The sequence below is a fragment of the Coenobita brevimanus genome, chromosome 46 (assembly GCF_032717465.1).
Source record: "Coenobita brevimanus isolate Jiangsu-jjx chromosome 46, ASM3271746v2, whole genome shotgun sequence".
NCBI lineage: Eukaryota > Metazoa > Arthropoda > Malacostraca > Decapoda > Coenobitidae > Coenobita > Coenobita brevimanus.
This window is the reverse complement of record NC_136999.1, coordinates 41,941,977-41,967,933: the sequence shown is the minus strand read 5'-3', so window position 1 is coordinate 41,967,933 and position 25,957 is coordinate 41,941,977.

Below are 25,957 nucleotides of genomic sequence, written 5' to 3'. Positions count from 1 at the left end.
TACAAGTTCCCTTTTTGCTCTGCACATCCCCATTCATCAGATTCATTAGGAAGGTATTAAATTCTCCTCTGCTATTTATGATTTATCCAACATGAAGCATTTTCCATTGAGAGTCCTTTTACTTTACAAGAGTCTTCTAATATAATAACATTACTGTTCCTCCAACTTACTCTTAATTGTGACTTTCATTGATTTTGGTGGTAAATTTGTGTTGCAGTTAATGCTAGCTGGGTGAGTGAGTCATGGTTGGGTTGTGGGTACGTGGGTGGGTGACATGACCTTGGAGAGATGTGAGAGCCTGGGACTGAGTGACCGTTTATTATGGCATATTGTTATGTCCCCAATCCACCATGCCACAGGCTCCAACAGCAGTGATACAGTATAGGAATGACGTTGCCCAGTGACTTGTTCTTCCTATTTTCAGCATTTCGGTGTGCAACAAGACCAGCTGAAGCATTGTAAATAAACACTGGCTTCTTAAGTTGACTGTCTTAATGTTCCAAATCATTACACTTTATGCCTTCCAACTTCACTATTTTCGCAAGCACCGAAGATACACAAACTGCAATAACACTTCACTGTTTGCAAACAACACTGCACTATTTTCACAAGTACCGAAAATATTCAAAATATGCTAACAGCACTGAACTGACACATAATTACACTCAAATTGAACTGAAAACCTACTGAACTTGCTCTAGTCTCATTCTCATCCTTATATAAGCTTCCTATACAGTATTCTAGAGTGAGTTACACTTTTCCACATTTCTCGTGCATTCCTGAAGGGGGCAATGGTTACAACAGTTACCAACTCGGAGACATCCATAACATGCCAGAGTCTTCGTACAGTGCATAACACTCTAAATTATTTAACCCCTTAACCCTGGGCTTGGGGCTCGGACGATCACCCTCCCAACCTGGGATAATCAGCGGTTTTTGCCCCGTTTTCACAAATTTGCCTCCCCCCCCCCAAAAAAAAAAAAAAAAACTATAATACAATATTTTCACATTACTAATATATATATATATATATATATATATATATATATATATATATATATATATATATATATATATATATATATATATATATATATATATATATTGTTACATCTGCAGTTCCCACACTGCCACAGGCTCCAACAGCAGTAGCACAGTATTGGAAGGACGTTGCCCAGTGAGTTGTTCTTCCTATGGTCAGCATTTAGGTGTACAGTACACAAGATAAGCTAAGGCGGGAAAAAAAAAAAAAAAAAAAAAAAAACTGGCTTTGTGGTAATTCATAGATTATGAATTAACGTTTTCTTGTTCCATTCACTGGTGTTTCGGATCCTCCTCCTAAACTGTTGCTTGGCTATGTATAATGGCTGTTCACACCTTGCTGTTGTTTCTTGCTGAATAAAGCCTTACATTCAAGAGGCTAGATAAGTTTCTTATTTCACCACAATTTATTCAGCCAAAATTTTTTATCACGTGTGAACATTGCCAGTGATGGAGAAGTTTTTAAGACCAGATCGTTTTGAAGGCTCTCGAGAGACAACGCCTGCAGAGTGGAATCACTGGTTTTGCACCTTTAACAATTTCTTGGGTAGTATCAGTAGCGACTCTGATCCTAACAGGCTTAAGCTACTTGTCAGTCACGTCTCACCTTCAGTTTTCAACCACATCTCCGACTGCAAGACTTATGATGAAGCCATCGACGTACTGAAGACTATGTACATGAAGCCTACAAATGAAATCTTCGTGAGGCATCAGTTATCCACCAGAAAGCAGACAAGTGATGAATCTGTCAACCAGTTTCTCCACTCCTTCAAGTTGTTGTCAAAAGATTGTCAGTTATCCACCAGAAAACAGGCAAGTGATGAATCTGTCAACCAGTTTCTCCACTCCTTCAAGTTGTCAAAAGATTATGGATTTAAAGCTGTGAAGGCCGACACGTACTGGACACGCATGAGGCTATCGGTGACGCTTTTATATCTGGTCTTGGTTCTCCTGTTATACGCCAACGTCTATTGGAGAAAGACACTCTCACTCTACATGAAGCTGTGCAGCTTGCGCGAAGCTTGGATTCGGCTCAACGGAATGCAGAAATGTACGTCACTCCTGTCAACCATGGGATCTCTTCCTCCGCCCCCGAGAAGACTCACACTGTTGTTTCTACTCCTTGTGTTAAATCCGAGCATGAGGATACTGCAACACTACAACCAACCATGGATATGTCTGCTATTGTCACCAGGGCTGTATGTTACTTCTATGGCAACTCTAACCACCCTCGACCTTACTGTCCAGCTCGAAAGGAATTTTGCAGTAAGTGCGACAAGGAGGGACACTTCACCAAGGTGTGTAAGTCACGAGTGACGGCTGAACAGTGCAACAGTGCTTTAACGGCTGTTTTGGCAGCCGCTTCATCGCAAGCAACCCGAAGATCTGAAAATGGGTCTTCTAGCAACCCTACTAGTTTCCCTAAGCCTTCAACTGCCACTACTGACTCTGCCGTTCTGCCTGGATTTTCGACTGCCACAGCTGCTACATGTGATGCTTCCCAAGGTGCTCCTGAGGCTGCCCCTACTTCTGCATCTCCTAATGTGGTTAATCCTCATCATGCCACTACAGATGTAATGGTGAATAATGTTATTATGACTGCACTTGTTAACAGTGGTAGTACATCTAGTTTCTTGCATCCCAGTGTCACTAAACAATTAGGTATACATGTAGCAACCTCCCACGAAAATATTATCTTGGCTTCTTCAGATGTCAACTAATTTGGGACATTGTTCAGTAGACCTGAAGGTATGGAACAATAATTACCCCCTGTTTAAATTTTCTGTTCTTCCTCAGTTATGTGCTAAAGTAATTTTAGGCCAAGATTTCATGGAGATGCACAAATCCTTGGAATTTGACTTACATGGGCCAAGGCCGAAACTTACGGTATGTGGAGTTGCTACCTTGTCTATTGACCCTCCTTCTCTATGTCGTAACTTAACTGCCGACTATAAGCCTATTTCTATCCCCACTCGCAGGTTCAGTAAGTCTGATGAAGCGTTTATCAGAGAGGAAGTTAGGGCTTTACTAAAATATGGAGTAACTGAAGAGTCAGTCCCCATGGCGAGCCCAAGTCTTGGTAACTAAGGATGAAAGACATAAGTGTCGCATGGTTGTAGATTACTCCAGGACCATTAATCACTTTACACAGCTTGATGCTTACCCCTTTCCTTGCATTCTCGAGTTGGTACACTCCCTTGCTAAGCACAAAGTGTTCAGCAAACTAGACCTGAGGAGTGCCTATTACCAAATCCCTCTCAGGGACGACGAAAAATTATACACAGCTTTTCAAGCTGATGGAAAACTATATCACTCTAATAGGGTCCCTTTTGGTTTGGCTAACTCTATTGCTGTCTTTCAACATGTGATTAATTCCATTATATCTGACAATAGCCTTGAATCTACTTATGCATCCATTGATGATGTCTTAATCTGTGGATCTCAACAAGAGGATCATGACCGTAATCTTGACAATTTCAGGAATGTTGCTTCAAAATATAATCTTACCTTGAATGAGGATAAATATCAGTATGGCCTAAAGGAAATAAATTATCTTGGTTGCCTTATTTCAGTTGGATCTCTTAGTCCTGATCCTGAACACCTTAGACTTCTCATGGAATTGCCTGTCCCCTGTGATACTGCCTCCATGAAACGTACTCTCGGTCTCCTGTCATACTACTCTCAGTGGATCCCTAACTATTCAAAACTTAATCAACCTCTCTTGATCTCTCAGACATTCCCTTTGAATATCATAGCGGTGTAGAGCTTCAAAAATCTGAAAACAAGTAATTTGCAACTCTGGCTGCGTATGATGAGAATTTGCCCCTGCAAGTTGAAACTGACGCTTCTGCTACCTCTGTGGCTGCTACAGTGTTGCCACACTTTTAGGTGGGAATTATCGTACCGGCTCTTCAAAATTATCGTTTTTTCGTTGGCATTATCGTACACTATTAAAATCATTTTTATAGTGTTTAATAATCTGAAGTATTTTAAAATTGTCGCCGATACCTTGGTGTATTTACTGAAAACTTACCCATTACAATTATCTTCATCAATATCGTAATTTTGTAAGATACTGGTGTTTACTTTGGTGTATATTTATCACTTTATTTTGTACCAGAATTAGGGCATACCATGAAAATCTCATAATTATAGTAATATAATCATATCCATTACAAAAAATAATGTTACAAGAAATGCCCTTTGTGCCACTCTAGAAAATCAATCTTACTAGCAGCAGAATGCGGTCCATAGAACTTTAATAGATAACTCTTAGAAATGTGCTTCCTCTTGCAGATGATAACTCATCAAGACCATAGAAGAAGTATTTTCAGTGATCACCATTACATTAGCCCTTAAGATCACTCATCTGTCAAACTGTGGAACAATTGTATATGATTAGCTATGCGTGCCAAAAATTTACTACCATGCTAGATTTCAACCCAGAATTATCGTGCAAACCGTACAATAAAAGAAATTATCGTACGTGTGGCAACACTGGGCTGCTACACTATCTCAGGGAAACCTGTGGCTTTCTTTTCTAGGAATTTAACACCTTCTGAAAGGATTCAACCAGCAATAGAGAGGGAGGCTACTTCCATTACTGAAGCAGTGCGCAAGTGGAGATTGTTTCTCATTGGCAGAAGGTTCACCATAGTAACTGATGAACAGGCTGTGTCTTTCATGTTCAGTATGAAACACTCGTCTAAAATAAAGAATGATAATATAATGATATGGTGCTTAGAACTCTCGGAGTACCGGTTTGACATTCATTACCGTCCTGGTCCTGACAATGTTCTCTGTGACACTCTGTGTCGTGCCTGTTTCATTGCTTCTGTCTCTTCACCCGCTGCTCTTGAGGATATGCATGCCTCACTTTGCCATCTAGGAATACTAGATTGTACCACTTCATAAAGACAAAGAATTTACCTTATTCTTTAGATGATGTGAAGAGGGTATGTTCCCAGTGTGCTGTATGTTCCGAGTTGAAACCTTAATTCTTTAAGCCACCTAAAGCTACTCTTTCATGCTATGCACCCTCTTGATAGAATTTCAGTTGATTTCATTGGTCCTAAGGCTTCTTCTACTCGTAATATGTATCTCTTAGTAGCCATTGATGAATATTCTAGATTTCCATTTGCCTTTCCATGTCCAGACATGACTTCTCAAAGTGTAACATCATGTTTTCAAAAATTCTCTTTATTCGGGTGCCCTTCCTCGATCCACTCAAACCAGGGGCCTCAATTCATGTGTATAGAAGTTTGTAATTTTCTGATGAAGCATGGAGTTGTTTTGACACATTCTATCACCCCCAGGGGAATGCACAGTGTGAGAGGGAAAATGGAACCATATGGAAAACTGTGCAATTAGCCCTAAAAACTCATAAACTTAACGACTCTCAATGGGAGCTTGTACTAGATCATTTACTTCATTCTCTTAGATCACTCCTTTGGACAGCTACTAATCAGACTCCCCATGATAGATTGTTCTCTTTCCCCAAGAAATCGTCTAATGGTTATTCTCTTCCATCATGGCTGACTTCCCCTGGACAGGTATTTCTACGCAAATTTGTCTGTAACTCTAAACCTGACCCACTGGTAGAGCCCGTTGATCTCATAAGCGCCACTCCTCACTACACCAAGATTCGTTACCATGACGAGAGGGAATCCACAGTCTCCACAAGTGACCTTCCACCATCCCCCAAGGACCTGAGTTCTCTCTTGTCACCAGAGACCCCTCCTGCCGACATAATAGCGGATCTTGGCACTGGTGACTCCCGCACCTCCTCACCTGTCGCTCATCAACCAGAGCATAGTGAACCTGACACTCCTGAAGTGAACCTTCCCGAAGAACAGCAGACTCTTCGTCGCTCGACTAGGATTAGGAAACCTGTAGATAGGTTAAACTAATAATGAAGTAACAGGTTTGAGATTTGTATTTAATAAACCAGTAGATGGGATAACGTATTTAAGTACTAGGTTTCTATTGATTATATTGTAAGATTTTATATACTTAATTACATGCTAAATTTTATTGAACAAAGGATGAATCTGGTAATTCATAGATTATGAATTAACGTTTTCTTGTTCCATTCACTGGTGTTTCGGATCATCCTCCGAAACTGTTGTTTGGCTGTCTATATTGGCTGAGGGTCAGTTAGTTACTGGCTATCTCTCTGTTCACACCTTGCTGTTATTTCTTGCCGAATAAACCCTTACGTTCAAGAGGATAGAAAAGTTTCTTATTTCACCACAGGCTTCCTAAAGTTCACTGTTTTTATTTTCCAGCTAATTCCACTTAATGCCTTCCAACTTCACCACTATTATCACAAGCACTGGAGCTATACACAATGCTTGACAACACTTCATTGTTTTTCACAAGCACCGATAATATACACACTCCACTGACACTGCACTACACTCAAACTAAACTAAAAACCGACTGAACTTGAAATAGTCTCTTCCTCATCCTTACATAAGCTTGCATTGTTCGAGAATGATCTACTTCTCCACACTTCTGGTGTGTTCCAGAGAAAGAGAGAGCACAGTTACCAACTCGGAGACAACCAAAACATACCATTTTTTTTTACATTACATAACACTCAAAATCATTTACCAGACAAACTTAATTTCAGTTACATAATTTAACAAGCAATCATATAAATAAAACAATATAGAGAAAAATAACACAAAATTAATGCACAACCTACGAAATAACTATGCTCACAAACAGCAGGCAAACTGGCAACTCTGACTCATACCGGAGCTAGCTACCGTAAACATCGGAAAACATTGACATGCTTATCAAGCACCTAACTGGCAAATCCCGCTTCATAACACTACCCCTCCCTAGTTCTTTGTCATCCCAACAAAATTACACAGTATATACAAACATAAACCTTAATCCTCATGATACATCTAACTATACACAAAATAATCCTACAACATAACAGGTCTTTTTCTGTGCCACTTCCAAAGACGTCCTTGCTCCTCCACACAGTCCACTCCTCCTGGAAGGTCTTGGTCCTCTTCTGGATGCACTTCTTCTCCTGGGAAACTGTCACCATCCTCTTGCACTTCAGCTCCTATGCCTTCTTCAACATCCTCGGCTGCAGGAGAGCACGATTCTTCGGAGACTCCCCAGCAGTACTGTCCTGGCCCATGGTACTGCCACAGATGGTTCATGTGAAGCACCTTTGGGCGAGACTTCCTGCCTCCCCGAATCTTATATGTTACGTCTGATAGGCGGTCCAGCACAGTGTAAGGCCAGTCCCATGGGCTCTGCAGCTTAGGTGACTGTCCCATGTTTCACTGAGGATTGTATAACCAAACTTGGTCACCATCCCTGAAGCTCACCTCACTTGCCTTGGCATCATACTTGCACTTCATCACCTCTCCTGAAAACTTAAGGCTCCTCGCACTTGATAATGTACCTTAGGCAGTCTTTCCTGAAGATGCTTCGCATAGGTGCAGGAGTCTGTAGGCAGCTCTTCACCAGGTGATCTTCCCATTAACAAGTCAATGGGTGAACGTTTCATTTACTCAGAACTTATCTTGGAAAGATCATATTACATCTCTTGTAAAATCAGCTTCCACGAGATTACGTGTGCTAAGCCGACTCTGTTCCTTCTTTTCCCCTGCACAATTGTTGACTCTATACTGGGGTTTTATCCGCCCCTGTGTGGAGTACAACTCTCATGTGTGGGGAGGTTCCCCACATACAGCTCTTCTCAATAGGGTGGAGTCAAAGGCTTTTTGTCTCATTTACTCCTCTCCTCTTACTGACTCCCTTCAACCTCTGTCTCCTCGCTGCACTGTTGCATCTTTATCTCTTTTCTGTCGCTACTTCAGTGGTCACTGCTCCTCTGAACTGTCTGCATGCATTCCTTCACCTCTACAAGGGCGCTTAGCAGTCATCTAGCAGCAAACTCTCATCCCTTTTCTATCCAACTCTCTAATGCAAGAGTTATCCGTTACTCCCAGTCCTTCAATTATGCAACAGGTCAACTCTGGAACTGTCTCCCTCTTTCTGTATTTCCTACTTCCTATGATCTCCAGTCTTTCAAAAGCAGCGTGTCCAGACATCTTGAAATGATCGGATCTTGAATCTGGCTCTCTCTTGTATTTTGTTTTTCTCTTGGAAGGAACAATAATTGTGGGCTCGCGGCCTGTGGTTCCTTCTTCCTCACATTAAAAAAAAAAAAAAGTAACTCATGGCCCAACATCAGTTTTGCAGGGGTGTAGCTTGTAGACTCATGGAATGCAGACCGATATGCCACCAGCAATACAGGTAATTTCTGGTCCCATTCTGTTTGCCCATCAATGCAGTACATGGCCAGTTCTTGTCCCAGGGTCCAATTGAATTTCTCCACCACCCAATCTGACTGTGGACTTAGTGAGATCGGCCTGGTGTTCTTGATCCCCAGTAACTTGCAGCATTCGCAGAACACAGCAGACTCGAAGTTTCTACCCTGGTCTGAATATAGCTCTTGTGGCATCCCAAAACGACAGAAGAACTGGTGAACCAACAACTGAACAACACGAGCAGCCTCTTGATCGGGGATGGCATAGGCTTCTGGTCACTTTGTGAAATAGTCCATGGCAACACATATATACCGGTTTCCTCTTTCAGTGAGTGGCAGAGGTCCAGCAATGTCCACTGCAACTCTTTCCATCGGTGCACCCACTTGATACAGCTGGAGAGGGGTGCAACCACAATTTTAAGTCCCTTCTTGGTACAACACACATCACTGACCCAACACCCCTCTTCAACATCCTTCCACATGCCAATCCAGTAGAACCTCTGTCACAGCCGGCTTAGAGTTTTCTTCACTCCCAGGTTCCCACTAGTGATTTGGTTATGGGACTCATCCAAGATCTCAGACGTCATCTTCTTTGGAACCACCAGTTGCCAATACTTGCTGAGGCCATCGAGTGTCTCCCATTGATGCTCTAGTAGTCCGTTGTTCAAACTAAGATGGTCCCACTGACTACAGTAGCTATTGGTCATGGGGCTTAAAGTGGAAACTTCTTACCAAGATGATCACAGTGTACTCCGCTGCAGCCAGTCTAGCACTGGTTGTAAATTTGCATCCTCCATCTGAATCTTCTTCAGGTCTTCTGCATCTGATGCTGGCCCTGTCACAACCATATAGGGGCATTTCTTGCCAAGATTCCCATTCCTTCTGCACTCCTTGCTGTCCGTTCTTCTGTCTTCTCGTACGCTATTCATCAAGGTTCTCCTGCATTTCTACAATGGTGTGGCTTCTTGGGAAAATTGCTGGTTTTTGCCTCTCGTCACCAGCCTTCACTAATTTACCCTCATCCTTCTCAATTTCCACCGTCAGTAACTCAAGAGTTGCCATTGATCGCCAGCTAGTTCAATATGGAAGTCGGGCTACTCATGCAGAGACCACAGAAATCACATATCTTTAAAATCTCTCCCGTGATTTTTAATGATATACCATACGTAAGTTCTTCATGACATTATTCTTTAGTAGTTATACTAATTTCCTAGATATGCTTTAATGCGGTAAATGCATGAAAATATTACTATAGCCGTGGTGAAAGCATACCGGGTGTGACAGCATTCATGACATATTCACAAGTCTCTAGCTGCACATTTTGTTTGAAACCCATATAATTTAGCTTTCTAAAAGAACAATGCTTCATCTCCAAAATGCTGAAGAATATCTACAAAGTTTTTCATATGAAAATTGTACAATGTTTAAAGCCGAAATCGTGCAGAGACGAGACCGCAGGCAGAAATCTGATGATGCCGAGAGCTCCAAAATACCATACAAAAACTCAAAACAACACACCCTGAACAGGTAATGCCTCTAGACTTCAGGAAATACTTCAGTTTAGGCACTGTCCATTTTCCTCTGCAACGGTTTTCTATGATCTTTGTACAGCAGGGCAGTAGACACATGTGAGTTTGTTATTGTTTATAATCGTAACGTACGATCTTCAGCCGTTTCATGCTAATATTTCTTAATGAAGAATCGTTACGTGTTTCTCATAACACTGTTTATTTTGTTTTGACTGACACATACATGAAATGGATGTAAAATAAAGCTTATCGATATTTAAGGAGGGAAAGAATAATAACCGTCCCCAAACCGAGATGGTAGACTCACCCCACCATTTCTTTATTTTCCTTGACTATAATACAGCCTTTCTTCCCTGTAGCAGTGACTAAAATAATGTTGTTATAATTTCTCCCTTCCTTTTAGTGACACAGAGGGCACATAATATAAACGGAGTTTAGTAGACCGACTTTGATGTCAAAAATTAAATAGTCCGGTGAAAAGTGGCAGTTTTTCCTTGGTTAGTGACATCTGGAATTGGACACATAGCTGAAGTGTCCCACCTCACCACATGTCCAACACCCATTTGTTACCAATCGTTGGTTTCCTTGCACTGTTCCATTCTTGCTTCTTCGTCGATTTGTAACAATCCACCTTTTTGTGTCCCATCTTCCCACAGAACCAGCAACCTCCTCTGATCTCCTCCTGTTCTATCTTCCACCTGTTGCAGTCCACTTTCTGATGTCCTGGCTTTTCACAGAACCAGCACCTTCCTTCAAAACATTCCACTTCCCATACCTGCACCTTTTTTGCCTTGTTTCCTGCACTATGACCTGTTTGAAAGTGACTGTACTGGACCTGACATAGGACTCACTCTAGAGCCCTGGCTAGTGCTTCTTGCATGCTTCTTGATTGTGCCTGCTTCATTTGCACTTTAACCTGAGACGTCCTGTTGACGTATGGGTATGTTGCAACATTTTGCATTTGCCAGTCCCGTCGACGTACTGATACGTTTTGCAATTGCAAGGTCCCTAATTTGCACTATTATCAATTTTCGCTCATTATTTTTCGTACATATACACGGGACACCTTCCTCTATTCCTCAACAAAATGCCAAGCAGAGACAATGCCTTAAACCGCATCACCTCCACCCCCCCGCACGCCATTGTCTCGGCAATTCACCTGTTACCAGTGACCTGGCCAATAAAGACATTCAGGGCCAGAATGATTCCCCAATCGATGACAATGTGGAGGACAAAGTTTACATAGCTTTAGAGGAAGAAACAGTTAGAAATGATGATCAGGTAATGTGGCAAAAGAAGGTCAGGAATGGTGATGAGTTAGTGAAACAATGCTTATAATGCCTATATTACTGTTTGAAAACCCATATACTCTCATACTACATATAAATTCGTACCAAATAAATAAATACCGTTTAGGAGTGGTGTGGAATAGTTATCCTCCCATAGAACTCGTTTTCTTTGCAGCCAGCCTGATAGAAAACCCTGTAAGGTAAGGAGGTACTTCTACCTGTATCGAGTATTTTAAACCTCAGGTGAGTGATTTATCTATGAATTTTCAATGTTTCTCACCAAAAGCGGAGGTTTTAGCCAAAAAAAATAAAAAATAAAAAATGGTCGTGACTGGGGGGTCAGAGGTGCGAAAGTGGTCGGGACGTGACGGGTTAAGCTCTGCATTGTCAAGAGCAACAATGAACTGGTCCCTCTGAAGAATAGTCAACAGGTTTGGCGCTGCTCCAGGGCATGCCTTGTATGCCATACACTCCAGGTCATGAGCAAGCTGCTGTAGGGATTCTTCTCGAGCCAGTACATGGCTCTGAATCTTCTTCTGTAAACCTCAGTCTGGTACATGGTCCCATATCTGCACTCCAGCACTGCTACAAGGGACTGATAACTGTTCCTCTCCATCACTGACATCTGGCCCAGAATTTCCATTGCAGCACTCTTACAGCTAGTATAAGCTGCACTGCCCTCTGCATATCATCCCAACAATTCTGATCCACAAGTAACTCAAACTGTGCACGGTAAGCTTCCCAAGATACTCTACTATCATATTCCTGAGGTTTCTTTTTAACTGGACCCCCATTAAACCCATGCACTTCACTGGTTTGGGGCCTAAAAACTGGGGCATCAAGATTAAGGCCAGGACTTAAATCTCCTAGATTCTGATTATTCAACCCTGTATTGCTACCTTTAGATGCTTGGGATCCGTCAAGATTCACCCTACGCTGTCCAATCCTTTCATATGCTCCTTGTAGATTAACCTGAGGCTCGGCAGTGCAACAGTTCTCTACAGCCTCCATTTTCTCACTAATTAGCTTCACATGGCTGACTACTGGCTGTTGACATGCCATCTGCACTCCATCACTATTTCCTCACTAATTGTCTTCATCTGGTCGTCTACATGCTGTTTACACTCCATCACTTTATTGCATACCTCATACTTCTGCTGCTTTAGCTTGGCATCAAATTCCTTCTTAAGCTGTTGCTGTTCTTCCTTTATTTACCCCATGAATGCATCTAGCTGTCCTTGCACCCTCAGTTGTACTTCCCCCTCTTGCTCCCGTAATGCCTCTTGAAGTTGTTCATATCATTCTTTCTGTTCTTCACATTGAGCCTCTAGTTGTTCAATCTGTGCTTGCAGTTGGACACTTGTTGCATGTAATTGGACACTTAGTGCTTTTAACTGTTCTTTGAATTCTTTATTTTGTGCATGTAATTGTACTTTTTGTTCTTCACTCTGTGCCTTCAGTTGGACACTCTGTGCCTGTAATAGCTTCACAATTGTCGCCAGGGACATTTCCTCCTTCTACCTAGCTCGAGACCTTGTTTGCACACCTCCTGCTTCCATGTCAAAAGTTAGACTCACTGCAGCACTGAAATTATCCACACTCATGACACCAGTGTTATGTCCGCATTCCCCACACTGCCACAGGCTCTAGCAGCAGTAGCACAGTATGGGAAGGACGTTGCCAGTGAGTTGTTCTTCCTATGGTCAGCCTTTAGGTGTACAGTACGCAAGATCAGCTGAGGCAAAAATAAACACTTGCTTCTTAAAGTTTACTGTCTTTATTTTCCAAATAACTCCACTTAATGCTTTCCAACTCCACTATTTTCACAAGCACAGCAGCTATACACACCTTATTAGCTGTAATTACACTTAATGCTTGACAACACTTCACTATTTTTCACAAGCACCGATGATGTACAAACTTCAATAACACTTCACTGTTTGCCTTTGTTTTCACAAGTACCGAAAATATATACACTTCACTGACACTGCACTGCACACAAATTGAACTGAAAACCGATTGAACTTGAAATATTCTCTTCCTCATCCTTATTTAAGCTTGCATTTTATGAGAATGATCTACTTCTCCACACTTCTGGTGTATTCTAGAGAGAGAGAGAGAGAGTAGAGTTACCAACTCGGAGACAACCAAAATATGCCAGTTTTCTTACATTACATAACACTAAATCATTTACCAGACAAACTTAATTTCAGTTAAATAATTTAACAAGCTATCAGATAAATAAAACATTATAGAGAAAAATAACACAAAATTAATGCATAACTTACAAAATAACTATGCTCACAAATGGCAGGCAAACTGGCAACTCTGACTCATACTGGAGCTACATACCATAAACATCGGTTAACATCTAGATGCTTATGGCAATACTGCTTCTTATATATATATATATATATATATATATATATATATATATATATATATATATATATATATATATATATATATATTTGGGGGAGGCGGTAGCTTCAGTTGGTAGAGAGATGGTGTGCGGTCCCACCGGACCCAGGTTCAAATCCCCGGTAGGGCAGGGAACAGTTTAAGGATTTGAATTTAGTAAAAGCAGCCTTTACTTATCTACTAGAAGGCCCGCCGACATGACGTAAATATACCCTCGCTAACACCAATACACCAGTCCTGTATGAGACAGACCTCTCATGTATTCAAAATGGACGGTGGGTGTTAGCACCGAAGAGGTGGCATGTGGAGGTGTATGGTATATAGGAGGACTACTGGCCCTTGGAAGCAGACTGTGAAGCCTTTGCCCAGAGTTGGACACATAACATATATATATATATATATATATATATATATATATATATATATATATATATATATATATATATATATATATATATATATATATATATATATATATATATATTGTTACGGAACAGAGAAAGATAATGTACACTTCAAGTGAGAATACCAAAAATCACCACTGTCCCGCGAAGTTCCAGGCTCAAAACAAAAGAGCTAGATAAAATTACAAGTCAAAGTTTAATGCACAAACTAACAAAAAAACATTCAGGACTCACAAGGATAATGTAATGGCAAAAAACAGGTCAAATATATGGTCAACTATGTAACACCTCCCCACAAAGAAAAAGAAATTTACAAAGGAAATTTCTTATTACTCTAAAACAATCTGTCTAAAGTCTAGATAAGCAATCTGCAATAACATTTTCTTTCCCCTTGACATGCTGTATGTCTAATGAATACTCCTGAAGAAGTAGACTCCATCTTGTCAATCTCTGATTTTTATCTTTAAACTTACTAAGGAATTTCAGTGGGTTATGATCGGTATAAATGACTATGGGGTCAAAACCAGAACACAAATAAAATGAAAAATGCTGTAAACCCAAAATCAAGGCCAAAAGCTCTTTCTCAATAGTTAAGTAGTTCTTTTGAGGTGGAGTGAACTTCTTACTGTAATAATATACAAGGTGTTCAATACCCTGATCATCCTCTTGCACCAAAACAGCCACAGCTCCTGTATCACTTGCGTCAACAGCCATCTTAAAAGGCTTAGCAAAATTTGGAGTAGCGAGCACTGGCTGACTTAATAGGATAGCTTTAAGTTTGCTGAAAGAGGATTCACAGTTATCGGTCCAGACAAATTTAACTCCCTTTTTCAGTAGGTCTGTAAGTGGTGATACAAGAATTGAAAAGTTAAGAACAAATCTCCGGTAATAACCTACCATTCCCAAAAATCTTTGTAGCTCTTTCCTACTTTTAGGTCTGGGAAGATCACTTATAACCTGAACCTTAGCTGCTGCTGGTGCAACATATCCATCACCAATTACGTACCCAAGGTACTGAACTTTAGCTTGACCAAACTCACACTTTGATAAATTAGCTACAAGATTAGCCTGAACTAAACGCTCAAGAAATTTACTGACATGGCATACGTGATCTTTCCAGTTGTCACTGAAGATTAATACATCATCAATATAAACAACACACCCTGCCAAACCCTCTGTTACAACATTCATGAGCTTCTGAAATGTGGCTGGTGCATTCTTCATACCATATGGCATTACAGAACATGCAAAAGTCTTTCCTAGTGTTACAAAACATGAGATCACCCTAGCACGTTCAGTCATAGGTACTTGCCAGTATCCCTTTAACAAATCAAACTTACTTATGTACTATTGCGGACAGGAGTTCTTAGCCACCCTCGTCCAGCCAACCCGTATATGTGGCAACGTCGCATTCACGAGCACAGAGGGTGCCTTCGATGCAATTCTGCCGAAAAGTATCCCTTCAGCTTTCGGCTTGTACTAGTGGATAAAGCAATAGTAATATTTACTCTGAAGGTTTGACTCTGATAACAGAAATATATCATACTGATTATTTAATAACTTGTTTCTCGTATAGAGCCAAGCAAGTGACAGATATGTATATTTGACTCCACTCCACGATTTCCTGTAGGTCTGAACCAGCGAACACATAGTGAACAAGTTCGAAGCATTCATTTGTTACCAGGAGAGAGAGAGAGAGAGAGAGAGAGAGAGAGAGAGAGAGAGAGAGAGTAGTGAATGCCTGTGAATTTTCGAGGAATGAGGCGGAGAAATGAGGTGCTCAGCTCAGTTACCCAGGGATTTTTCCTTTCGTTTCGGTTGGCTTATGACTAAATGAAGGTAAATTATGAAATATAATAACTAGATGACGAAGTGGTAATAGGGTCTGGCTAATGATTGTTTGGTGCAAGGTGTGCAGTGGTAAGCCTAATTCCAGGCAACGGTCGCTGTCAAAAGTTGGATATTTTAAGTCCTATTTATTTTAAATAGCTCCATGTATATTTACAGTAAGTGTATGCCCCTATGGACCTATTTTCACCCTATGAATATATTTATCAATGGACATTTCACCACTCGGTGCATAATCGCCCATGGACCTATATTCCTTAATGACTTTTTTTTTTTAAGACGCCTACTTTTCTACGTAAACCTATTTTCCCATGAACTAATTTTCCCCACATGTATTTTCTCTCCATGGATGCAGGTTTCCTACATGGACGTATACCCATGGACATATATTTCACAGTGAACCTATTTTCCTCATAAACCTATTATCTGACGTGGTTATATCACCGACTGATGCGTGCAGTTGAAACACAGACTCTTAACCAACAGACGTATTGCACTATGGACCTGTTGTAACCCACTGGATATATATACCTACTTCAGCATGATTCCAGAATAATATCCCCTGTGGACCGATTTTCCGCACACTGAACTACTCCCAACTTGGACATATTCACTCAAATGACGTAATCCCAGAGGTTTTATTTTCCCACAGTCTGTCCATCCACCTACACACCCACCCATCAACGCACATACCCACAACCTTACTCAATATAGTATGTCTCAAAATTAGGACGACATAAACCAGTCTTTTGCCTTGTCCTTCACGTAGCTCCACCACCCACCCCACTTAATGCACGAACCCCACTCCACCCAACTTATCCAGCCCAACAACCCTTTCCCTCCCTCTCGCCCACCCACTCCACCTAATCCACCTGTGAAACCACCAGCCTACAGTACACTAACCAATCCACCAACCCAGTCAGTAAACCGACCAACCCACATACCATGCTCCACAAGTCAGATGACTCGCAATTCAACACACACACACACACACACACACACACACACACACACACACACACACACACACACACACACACACACACACACACACACACACACACACACACACACACACACACACACACACACACACACGCACACACGCACACACGCACGCACGCACGCACGCACGCACGCACGCACGCACGCACGCACGCACGCACGCACGCACGCACGCACGCACGCACGCACGCACGCACAGACGGGGTGGATTTCCTTACACGAGAGATGAGTCTCCCCGCTTAACTCAGTCTGTCGGTAGAAAATAATATTTTTTACAGGGAGTTTGCCAGGCCGATAAAGGGGTAGAAATGAGCTTCATTCCGGCTACATACACATGATCTTATGCAATACGAGTAAATAACGTGCTCGAGCTAAAAAGGGAATTTTTCCTTTGGCTAATGACGAAGGAGTTTATTTACCCCAGGATAACTTCTCGTCGGACAAAATGAAAGATGGGTTTTATTCTGGGTAATGCCAGTTGACTTTGTCAAATTATTAGCCAGGCCGCGTAACTTCTGTTAAATGCCTTATGTTCGCATTTTCTCTCTCTCTCTCTCTCTCTCTCTCTCTCTCTCTCTCTCTCTCTCTCTCTCCGAGGTACGAGTATGCAGTTAAGGGCACGTAGATCAGTTAGGATAAAATTGGATGGAAGCCACACTACCCGCAGGGTAATGTGGTGGCAACAAGTTTCGAACCCATAACCTTGGTCATGAATTATATCCACCACACTAACCCCGCACTCTCCTCATTCAATGATATGTGCGTTCAACATGTTTGATGTTATAAAATATCACATGATGAACATATTGACAACTATCTTACAGAATGCATAACGGTGTTATAATAAAGACTAACAAATTAAGATATTTATTTAAATACTGTATACATACTATACATTTGCATCTAACTCAGAAGGGAAAAAACTTCATCAATGGCTGCAATGTGCTCTATTCTATGGTTTGCATTGCCAAAGACCCTACTTATAAGCATCTCTAACCAATAAACGACCCTTGCACATTATGATTATCCCTTTCCTACTATTACATACACTCGTGTTTAGTAATGGGTCCATCCCCCTTCCTTTTCAATGACCTCTGTAAGTCTATTTGGGACTGATGCAACCAGATTATATATTGTGTTTTGATTCCGACGAAATGTGTTCCATTCAGCCTTGGTATGTTGTAGCAGCTCCTGCGAAGTTCTCTCGTGACCAGGTTCCCACGTATTTACCACATTACTCCACACATGCTCGATTGGGTTGATATCAGCACCTTTACTAGGCCATACCAGCAACTCTATATCCCGTTGATCATCAAACCACCGTCGAACGATTCTGGCGGTGTGGACTGGGCAGTTGTCCTAAACATATGAAATGATTATGGATCAAGAGTGCATGATTAAAATACTACTTTGAAACACGTACGCAACTGTAAACATTTACCTAGTAATTAGTAATGGTAACATTAACATTAATTTAGGTAGGCTGTATCAACTGAACGAAGGTCATTAATGCATGCAATCCCCGATGGTTTTACTTCCAGGTGCGCATGTTTAGCATTCCCCCTTTCCCCCTTTACTCAAATTTCGGGGAGTCGTATTGAAGTTTTAATAACGATATATTTATATACAGAAACTACTGAAGCAATATTATATAACCAACAAAATATAACAACGGATGTGCATATATCTTTGTGTGTGTGTGTGTGTGTGTGTGTGTGTGTGTGTGTGTGTGTGGTGGTCTTTACATGAGGTTGAGGTGTGTTTCTCATACCTGCATAAACACAATCCTTTCCGGATAAGGCAGAGCCATTGCCCGAACTGTAGGAAGCATCACTTCTTCCAATATCTCCAGGTATTGGTTGGCGGTAAATCTTCCTTCTATCTCTGCCAATTCTCCTATACCATGGAGGTGTATCCAGCCCCACATGTTGCAGCTGACATGCCCACTTCTTGCTATTTCGTAGATATTCTGTGGAGAATAACGGGTGCCGTCAGGTCGCCAGCATCTTAGACGACCATGGGTGGTGCTATGGAAAGTCTTCTCATCGGAAAAAATTACTCTGGCCCAGAAAGCCAAATCTTCCTGGACGTAGCGCTGGGCAAACTGTAATCTGGCGTCACGATGTCTCTGCTCTAACCTTTCTTTGACTGCAGGAACCCTATGATGATAACCAGACTTGTGTAATCTTCGTTGAACTGTTCGAGCAGACACCTCAAGCTGTAGCCGATTGCGAATGATGACTGCATTTGTAATGGGTGTCCGTCTAGTCTCTTCTACAATTTGCCTGTCTTCTTCTGCGGTTGTTTTACGTGGTCCTCCACATCTTGGTAGGTCAAGTAGAGATCCACTTTCCTCCCACCTCTGCAACCACTTTCTGACAGTAGATCGGCATATACCAAGCTCTCTTGATATAGCGGACACAGAAGCACCTGCATCCCTCATTCCCAAGATCCGCGCACGTACAGCAATCTTCTGCTGTGTGGAGTTCATACTAAGGAGTGAGGCTACTGTAGAATGTGTTCTAATCAACGCTGGAACACTGTCATCAGCTCGGGTTCAGGCCCGAGGGTCATTTTTCGAAACCGAACGAACTGTTCCATTACACACACACACACACACACACACACACACACACACACACACACACACACACACACACATTATATAACCTGGTGGGTGATCACATTATCGTACGGTAAAGTTGATAAAACATTATGATCCATAGATAAGAACGATAAGGTGGATATCCCGATTATTTGAAGCTTTACATATAATCGACTGTCATTAAATTTAAGGTAGAATACTTTTGAACCAGTTGCACTACTTTTGTTTTTCTTGCATCCGTCAATAAGTAACATCGGATATCTGATAGGGATAAGAATATCCACACTCTATGAGTATATTACACAAAATGCAGCATGTTCCAAATCTTCATGTATGCCTTACCAGGATTCTCACTTGGGACCTATAAAATAGAATAGTCAACAGCTTCCACCACAGAGTTTAGTGGTGGCAGTATACAGCCAGAAGTTTAAGGAAGATATATTTTATTGGCAGAATATTTTCGCACGTGCTACCATACGCATATCTCCATTCAAGCTATGAACCACGTGTCATTATTCACACTTTCAATGAAACGGGAAGATGAAGCAGTCCACAAGTTCCCTTTAATTGGTTTCATGAATAAATGACTTACACGAAACAAAGGTGATTCTTAATATCATACTTCTTTTCCTCTAATACATCCGAGTCAAGCATTCAGTTTGATTGTAACCTTAGTCAGGCACATTCATGCAATATTAACGTATATGGGATATAACTGACAGAAATATCTACCTGGCAACTAATGCACCTACGATTGCGGCGATGCCACATCCCAGGGTTAGCCAGCTGAGGGTGGCTACGAACTCCTGTCCGCAATAGTACCTAGCCTTTCCGATCTTGTCTATGCAATCTTCCACGCGAGGGAGAGGGTAAGTGTCTGTTTTGGTTATCTGATTAACACGTCTGTAGTCAATGCAAAGCCGCTGTGACCCACCTGGCTTAGGGACTAGAGTGACAGGAGAACTCCACTCGCTCTGACATGGCTCAATCATCTTGTGGTCCAACAGGTAGCCAAGCTCCTTCTGGATGAGAGGAACTTTCACTGGGTTCACACGGTAAGGAGGCAGTTTAATTGGCTTTGCATCTCCAACATCGACATCATGCATCAACACAGTGGTTCTTCCTGGAGTGGCACGGAACACTTGCGGGTACTCCTGCAGTAATGCCGAAAACTCCTGCCTTTCCTCGGGAGGTAGATGAGAAAGCTTAGTCTGGAGATCATTCATGATATCAGGATTCTTCCCCAAACTATCACTCAGGCTCATACTGCATGGGAGAGCTTCACTTGCAGACTCGGGTGGAACAGCTACAGTGCAGACTGGATTATTTTCGTCCCGCCTGTGATATAACTTTAGCATGTTGATGTGACAAAGTTGCTTGTTCTTTCTACGATCCGGTGTGGCGATGACATAGTTGACATCACTGAGTTTCTTCTCCACGAAATAAGGACCACTAAACTTGGCTTGAAGAGGTTGCCCATGAACCGGTAGCAGAATCAAAACCTGATCTCCTGGCTGAAAGTGGCGTAACCTGGACTTCTTATCATACCAAGTCTTCATCTTCTCCTGAGCAGCTCCTAAATTCTCTCTCGCCAGCTGTAAAGCAGTGGACAGCTGTTCTTTGAACTTCATCACATACTCCAGCAGGTTGACATCATCTTCCTCCGACAGCCAGCATTCCTTGAGTAGCTTAAGGGGTCCTCTTACTTCATGGCCAAACAGTAGTTCAAAGGGTGAGAAGCCCAGTGATTCATTTGGAGATTCTCTTGCGGCAAATACGACGAATGGAAGACCTTTATCCCAATCTTTCTGATGTTCCAAACAGTATTTCTTGAGCATCGATTTGAGTGTTTGATGATATCTCTCCAACGCTCCTTGGGTCTGGGGATGGTAAGCTGAAGACGTGATCTGGGTGATGCCCAACTCTTTCAGAGACTGCTTGAAAACATTTGACATGAAATTACTTCCCTGGTCTGACTGTACCTCCTTGGGCAGACCAAACTTTGTGAAGAACCCCAGCATTTCCTTAACCACGTTCTTTGCTGAGATATTTCTAAGTGGAATGGCTTCAGGATAACGAGTAGCCATATCAATCAGGGTCAACACATAAGAAAATCCTGAAGAAGTCTTAGGAAGAGGGCTCACAATATCCACCAACACACGGGTGAATGGCGCCTCAAAAGGAGGAATGGGAACTAGAGGTGCAACCTTTTCGGTCTGATTACACTTCCCCACAACTTGACAGGTGTGACAAGACTTACAATACCAGGAAACATCCCTGAAGATACCTGGCCAGTAGAAGTGTTTCAAAATGCGTGCCACAGTCTTCCTCACTCCAAGGTGTCCTGCCAAACTAGAATCATGAGCCACTCTAATGATATCCTGCCTACAAACATGAGGAATGACAACTTGATGTATAACCTCCCATTCACAGTCGGCTGATGCTGTTGGGGGTCTCCACTTCCTCATAAGTACTCCTGACTTTACATAATAACAAGTAGAAGCACCGGCTGACTCTTCCTCACTGCAAGCAGAGTTAGCTAGACCTTTCAACTCAGGGTCAGCAACCTGCAACTCAACCAACTCTTGACGAGACAAATTATCAACACTACGCGGTACTGCCTCATCTGGTGAGTGGTCCAAATTAGCAAGAAAAGTGTCAGCTAGGATAACATCATGATCATCATTATCCTCTAAATCACCAGTAACTTTAGACTTAGCCCTAATGACAGCACATGCAGGGAACACATCAGGGACATCACAATCCTGGGACGCAGCCACTGGCTCACTAGACAACTGAGGAGCTGGACACACTTGACTTCCACCAATATCATTTCCAAGTAAGAAAGTTACACCTGACATTGGGAGTGTCTCAACCAACCCAACCATAACGGAACCATTAGCAAAACCAGACTCTAAATTCACTCTGCACAGAGGGACAGAGAAGTAATTATTCCTTGCACCTTGTAAGATTACAGTGTCATCAGAGGAATTAACATTAGAGCCTAGAACACTGGTCAGCATGAGGGATTGGCAAGCACCTGTATCACGATATATTTTAACTGATTTCCTGTCATTACTGTCCAGAGGACTGACAAAACCATCAGACAGGAAATTAGCACACGAACTCTTGAGAGTGTCACCCACGTTACTGCTCAAAAGAGGAGCTCCATCATGAGAATTTAAGTTACCCATCAAAGCAGGTTCAGTTAACTCAGTTAAAGAATTCTGGGAACTCTCAAGGGTGGACACTAGACCAATTGACTGAATATTTAAAGACTCCTTTTTGTTCACATCACGCTGTCTCCTGAAACATTTCTCTGTAGTATGACCAAGCTTACCACAATAAGTACATTTACTTTTCTGAAATCTAGAGGTGAAGCTGGTATTTACTTCCTGAGAAACATCATCTTTATTCTCTTTCCTGTTACCTGTATTCTGAGTAGAGGCAACGTACTTACTCTCAGCTTTCCTTTTTTCTTTATAATATCTCTTGTGAGTGAGAACATATTCATCAGCTAAAACTGCAGCATCAGACAAAATATCTATTCTTCTCTCATCAAGATATAGGCTTACATCTTTATAAATAGACCTCTTGAAGTCCTCCAGCAAAATCATCTCCTTAAATTTGTCAAAATCAGAATCCACATTCTTAGAATTTAACCACTGCTCTAACAGATCTTCTTTGATTTTTGCATACTCAACATGGGACTGCTTATCTTGCTTATAAGTTGTCCTAAATTTTACTCTATAGGCTTCAGGAACAAGCTCATAGGCCTTAAGAATCAAGCTCTTAACTACATCATAATTATCAGATTGATCCTGAGGCAAAGATGCATAAGTTACTTGAGCTTTACCGGTGAGAACAGTTTGAAGGAGTACTGGCCAATACTTTTTGGGCCAATTAAAACCTGTAGCTACCCTCTCAAACAACTGAAAATACTTTGTTAAATCAGACTCATTAAAAGGAGGGACAAGTTTAACATTTTTAGCCACATCAAAATCATCAGAGCTAGATGATCCAGTTCCACTTTGTTTCATGCGATACTCATGGTCTGCCTGAATCCTAGCAATTTCAACTTGTGCCTCAGCCTCCTTAGCACGAGCCTGAAACTCAGCCTCCTTAGCATGAGACTCCGCCTCCTTAGCCTGAGACTCAGCCTCCTTAGCACGTGCTTGAAATTCAGCCTCCTTAACACGAGCCTCCTGCAGGGCTAGCTGTAACTTAGCTAATTCAATCTGCGTTTGCTCATTTGGAGGAGTTACATTAAACAAGCTTTTATTAATCATGCCAACAATTTGATCTTTAGAAAGATGAGAGTGAACTGCAATTCCCAATTGTTGAGCAACAAGCTTAAGTTCATTCTTTGTTCTGTTTTCTACATCACACACTGTTTGCACATTTGACAAAAAATCTTTGGCTTCATCAAGTGTAGTAATAGTAGACATCATGAATAAATCACAGTCACAAAATATCAAACAATATCCTTATGATAATATCCTGAATATCCTGATAAGAAGTCGCCAAATTTATGTTACGGAACAGAGAAAGATAATGTACACTTGAAGTGAGAATACCAAAAATCACCACTGTCCCGCAAAGTTCCAGGTTCAAAACAAAAGAGCTAGATAAAATTACAAGTCAAAGTTTAATGCACAAACTAACAACAAAACATTCAGGACTCACAAGGATAATGTAATGGCAAAAAACAGGTCAAATATATGGTCAACTGCAACAGCCTCCATCAACACGAAATTTGCAAGAGTAAATTTATCTAAGTCAGCCCTGATAAAATGAAAATACACTGGGTTATGCTCAGTTAATGCAAGATAAATTATTACGGATACAAAATATTATCAAAAATGACTGACATAAAACCTTACATTAATCACAAAAACCTTACTAGGCCTAAGAATTAACACCTTATGCTACACAGTACAAGAAAAAAATGCAGTAACACTCATACTCAAATTACACAGCTGCTAGATGGTTGGAGACTTCCTGAGCACTCACAATAATAACTGTACAGGGGAGGACAGAGATGTGAACAAAATGAGGAGTAGATCTAAGTGGCAATTAATGTAGAGACTGAGCTCATTATATAGGGGCTGGCAGAGCTTGATACAACTTGTAAGAAGGACGCGCAAATGAAGCCATGGGGACAAAGAGTTGACAATCCTGCTCTGAACAACAGAAAGAGCGACTTACTCTACTATAAGGGAGGACGGGGGGAGTGAGGTAGAACACGCTCGTGATCAAACATGCAGCATTCTGTACGTTAGAATTACACAAAGGATGATGAAATCATAGGCTATGTAACAATATATATATTTACATATATATATATATATATATATATATATATATATATATATATATATATATATATATATATATATATATATGTACACTATTCTATCTTACTTTTCTGTGCTATGTACTTGCTTTATAAACTTGCGAATATATATCAGACACATTCTGATAACAAGTTGTCTTATTTTCTAAGAAATACCAAGTCTCTATCTGGTTTTTCACTTATCTATACACACAATCACTGTCCGGTATTTGTACTTGAGGAGTGTGTGGTACTCCACTAAGCACAGGTAGATACAGAGTAGCAATGTAATATATGACTTACACAAACCATGTTCTAGTAAACACACAACACCTACAACCTTGCTCACTCCTCCAGTTCTCTCTCTCTCTCTCTTTCCTGCCGGAGGAGTAACCCTCGGAAAACCATAGGAATTTGCACTTTGTATATTTATTTCTTGGTCTCAGAACCAATTTAAGTATTAATGGATTAAGATAGGACTCTCTACTATACCAGTGATCCATTGTTATATCACTGTAAACGATAAATCTGCAAAACAAGGGATTACATCAGCATTTGTTTACATTTTCGACATCAGGCAAATCTTGCTGTTATTGCCCAACGTTTTTCTTTCCTTTCTACTTGCACTTATTTTTACAGTGAAATATCTCTCCCGTTTCTTTACAGGCAAGATATATTTGTATTTTCATATGTTGTGAGTTCTCAGGAGATTATAAATTTGTTTGTGTAGTGTATGACCGTGTTGTGACTTTATTGTTATATTTCAGATTGTAGTATAATTTTCTCTCTCTTTCCCAGGTAATGGTTAGCTTTCCTTTCTCTGTAATTGATTGCTGATAAATAATCTGCAGGTACATTACTAATCAGTAAGGTAGTCATTCCTGTATAGTTTTAACCCGCCCCATCCCGACCACTTTTCCACCACTGACTCCTCCCAATCCCGACCATTTTTGGAAGAGCAAATTTTTTGGCTCAAACCTCCGCTTTTGGTGAGAAACATCGAAAAATCATAGAGAAATCGCTCACTTGAGGTTTAAAATACTCGATTCAGGTAACAGTACCTCCTCACCTTACTGTGTTTTCTGTCAGGCTGGCTCCAAAGAAAACGAGTTCTATGGGAATGTAACCATTCCACACCACTCATAAACGGTATTTATTTATTTATTTGGTACGAATA